This window comes from Arachis stenosperma, chromosome 5 (assembly GCF_014773155.1).
Source record: "Arachis stenosperma cultivar V10309 chromosome 5, arast.V10309.gnm1.PFL2, whole genome shotgun sequence".
In the NCBI taxonomy this organism is placed as follows: domain Eukaryota; kingdom Viridiplantae; phylum Streptophyta; class Magnoliopsida; order Fabales; family Fabaceae; genus Arachis; species Arachis stenosperma.
This window is the reverse complement of record NC_080381.1, coordinates 98,074,316-98,078,731: the sequence shown is the minus strand read 5'-3', so window position 1 is coordinate 98,078,731 and position 4,416 is coordinate 98,074,316. Positions and strand designations below refer to the sequence as shown.

General features: G+C 36.4%; 1 non-coding gene across 1 annotated transcript; it reads right to left on the bottom strand.

Annotated features, from left to right (window-relative positions):
- Window positions 1-387: 387 nt before the first annotated feature.
- Window positions 388-495, bottom strand: LOC130984763 (small nucleolar RNA R71). Its single transcript, XR_009088674.1, has one exon. It is a non-coding gene; the product is annotated as a small nucleolar RNA R71 (small nucleolar RNA).
- Window positions 496-4,416: the final 3,921 nt, after the last annotated feature.

The following is a 4,416-nucleotide window of genomic DNA, read 5'->3' as shown; positions in this document are numbered from 1 at the left end:
AACAATGGTGGAGGTGCAAGGAAGATGCTTGGTGACTTTACTATACCAAATTCCAACTTACATGGAAGAAGCATCTCAATCCCTGCCATTGGAGCAAACAACTTTGAGCTAAAGCCTCAGTTAGTTTCTCTGATGCAACAGAATTGCAAGTTTCATGGACTTCCATTAGAAGATCCTTTTCAGTTCTTAACTGAATTCTTGCAGATTTGTGATAATGTTAAGACCAATGGAGTTGATCCCGAGGTCTACAGGCTTATGCTTTTCCTTTTTGCTATAAGAGATAGAGCTAGAATATGGTTAGATTCTCAACCTAAAGATAGCCTAAACTCTTGGGATAAGCTGGTCACGACTTTCTTAGCCAAGTTCTTTCCTCCTCAAAAGCTGAGCAAGCTTAGAGTGGATGTTCAAATCTTCAGACAAAAAGAAGGTGAATCCCTCTATGAAGCTTGGGAGAGATACAAGCAACTGACCAAAAAGTGTCCTTTTGACATGCTTTCAGAATGGACCATCCTAGATATATTCTATGATGGCTTGTCTGAATTTTCTAAGATGTCATTGGACCATTCTACAGGTGGATCTATTCACCTGAAAAAAATGCCTGCAGAAGCTCAGGAACTCATTGAAATGGTTCCAAATAACCAGTTAATGTACACCTCTGAAAGAAATCCTGTGAGTAATGGGATGCCTCAGAGGAAGGGAGTTCTTGAGATTGATGCTCTGAATGCCATATTGGCTTAGAACAAAATGTTGACTCAGCAAGTCAATATGATTTCTCAGAGTATGAATGGATTCCAAAATGCATCCAACAGTACTAAAGAAGCATCTTCTGAAGAAGAAGCTTATGATCGTGAGAACCATGCAATGGCAGAGGTGAATTACATGGGTGAAGCCTATGGAGACACATATAATCCCTCATGGAGAAATCATCCAAATTTTTCATGGAAGGATCAACAAAAGCCCCAACAGACAGAAAATTCTGAGTAGAGCCGCTCAAGCTTAGTAAATATAGTCTCTGATCTATCTAGGGCCACTCAAAGTTTCATGAATGAAACAAGGTCATCCATTAGAAATTTGGAGGCGCAAGTGGGCCAGCTGACTAAAAGAGTCACTAAAACTCCTTCTAGTACTCTCCCAAGCAATACAGAAGAGAACCAAAAAGAGAGTGCAAGGCCATAACCTTACTTGGTGTGGCCGAATGCACATAGGAGGAGGAGGACGTGAATCCCAGTGAGGAAGACCATATGGGACATCCTCTGGACAAAAAGGAGTTCTGATGATTGGATTTTTGACGGTTTAGAATTTCACAAATGAATTCTAGTTGCAAGTATAGTTTCTAAACCAACAATAATCCTTTCATACAAAAGATTGTTTATCACAAGTAACAAACCCCTAAAATTAATAACCGAAGTATTCAAACCTCGGGTCGTTCTCCCTAGGAATTGTAATGAAGTGTCTTGTTATTGGTTGTGAGTTGTATTTGGGGTTTTTGAGATTTTAGACAAGAAATATAATTGGCAAAGAAAGTAAAATAAGTCCTAAAAAGGTCTTGGCAAGGGTTGGTGGTCAAGGATCTCTATCCTAATCACTAACCACAATATGAGAATTGGCAAGGATTAATCTCATTAACTCATCCTCTAACTAGTAGTAAAGGAAAGTCAAATGAGCTATATGAATCCTAGTCCATAAGTCCTAACACTCCACTAATTCAATTAGTGAGAACTAGAGTCAATGGATCCCAATCATCAATTACTTGGACATTAGTAACTCAAGAGGTCCTAAGTTACCTTTCCAAGCCAAGAGTATAAAATTCTACTCTAAAATCCAACCAAGAATTTTCTCAAACACTTGGAAGGCACAAAAGAAAAGCATAGTAAATCAACAACAAGAATTGATTCTAACAACAATCAAATGTAAAGAATTAACATCAACAATTAAAGGAAACAAGATCTACATGAATTACCTCTTATTGAATTGAAAGAGAAAGGAAGGAACAAAAGTAGATCTACAAAAAAATACAAAAACAACATAAAGGAAATTACAACAAAAGAATAGAGGAAGATGAATGTAACAACAAGGAATTAAGAGGATAGAAGTAGAAGAAGATGAATTAAAATCTATATCTAAGAACTAAACCTAATCTTAATCCTAATCCTAGAGAGAAGTGAGAGCTTCTCTCTCTAGAAACTAACTCTAACTATTAAAACTAAGCTAAACTAAACTAATGGTAACTAACATGTGTTTCCCTCTTCATTCCTTGGGTTAAATAGCATCAGAAATGAGTTAGATTGGGCCCACAAGGCTTTAGAATTCGCTGGCCACATTTTGCTTTAAGTGAACCAGGTGGTAGCAATAGTGCGTGCGCGTACTATTCACGTACGCGTCACCATGCGCGGTTCAACCATAGCAAATCTTATATAGTTTCGAAACCCCGGATGTTAGCTTTCCAACCCAACTGGAACCGCATCATTTGGACCTCTGTTGCTCAAGTTATGGTCGTTTAAGTGCGAAGAGGTCGGCTTGACAGCTTTCCGGTTCTTTCATGTCTTCATGAGTTCTCCAACTTTTCATGCTTTCTTTCTTCATTCCCTTGACCCAATCTTTGTCTCCTAAACCTTAAATCACTTAACAAACATATCAAGGCATCTAATGGAATCAAGGTGAATTAAATTTATTTATTTTAAGACCTAAAAAGCATGTTTTCACTCTTAAGCACAATTAAAGGAGAATATATAAAACCATGCTAATTCATTGGGTAAATGTGAGAAAAGGTCTACAAAATACTCTAAATTCAATACAAGATAAACCGTCATATTGGGGTTTATCAACCTCCCCACATTTAAATCTTAGCATGTCCTCATGCTAAACTAAGAATGAAATAAGGGATATGACACTTATTCAAAGCAAAGAAACTATATGCATGCAACTAAATGCAAAATGATTCTACCTATTTGGTTAAAAAATAAATCAATCTCCAAGACATGCACAAGTAGGGCTTAAGATCATATAACAATTCATGAGTCCTACCAATTGAAGTATAAACATGAAGTTCACATAGACTTGCAAGAAGAACGCTCGGGAAAGCCGGGAATCAAGGAATCGAGCATCGAACCCTCACCGGAAGTGTTTGCACTCTAGTCGCTCGGTGTTTGGGATTGATTCACTCAATTCTCCCCTAATCATGCTTTCCAAGATTTATTTTTCATCTAACAATCAACAATTATTCAATGCACGCATACAGTTATCATGAGGTCTTTTCTTTAGGTTGCAATGGGGCTAGGGTTAAGGTAGGGTCATATATGGCTAGTGGACTAGGGTTTGAATCTTTGATTAACCTAGACTTTCCCACATAACCTATATAATGACCTAATACAATTAAGTACTAATCTAACTACCCATTCCTCACTTTTTCACATACTCATGCATTTTCTTTTTGATTCACATTCCATATGCATTGATTCTTTATTGTTTGAGCTTCACTTTGGGGCATTTTGTCCCCTTTTTATTGTTTTTCTTCTTCTTTCTTTTCTATATTTTTTTCTTTTCTTTTTCTTTTTCAAATTCATATATATATATTTTTTTTCTTTCTTTTTCTTTTGTTTTTCTCATTTTTTTTATACAAGAGCATCAATGCATAAGGTTTTACATTCGATCAATACATGAGTATGTACCCAATTCCCAATATTTACACTAATAATACAAAACTACCCTTTTATTCACCCAATGTCCCAAGGTTCCCACACTTGAATGATACTCACATACACTAGCCTAGGCTTATCAAAGATCCAAATAAGGACTTTTATTGTTTTCCACTTTAAGGCTTGTAATGTGCTAAATTAAGAACACAGTGGGTTAATCGTAGGCTCAAATTTGGCTAACAAAGGAAGATAAAAGGTAAGGCTATTTGGGTAAGTGAGCTAATGAAATGATGGCCTCAATCATATAAATGCATGAATACACAAAATAATGGACATAAAGAATCAAACAAATCAAAGATTACAATCATAGGAAGAGAATAATGCACACAAGAAGGAAAAATAAGTGGTTATAAGATGTAACCATACCATTAGGCTCAAATCTCGCAAGCTTGTGTTCTTAGCTCAAAAACCATGTTCCAAAATACATTCTTTCAAGCAAGTTCAACAAAAATTTTTCAAATTGGTAGGTTGCCCTAAAATGGTTTCTTGGGAAAAAAATCATCACCTTAACCAAGTAGTCCTAACAAAAAAGAAGTGGTAAAAATATGTACAAATTCTAACTAACATGCAACCTATCATGCAATGCAATAACTAATCTAACAAAGAAAACTAAGAATTGGTGTTGGACAAGGAAATTGTTACCCACGAAGATCGGTCAGACGACCTCCCCACACTTGAAGATTGCACCGTCCTCGGTGCATGCAAAGAAGAGCAAGGTGGA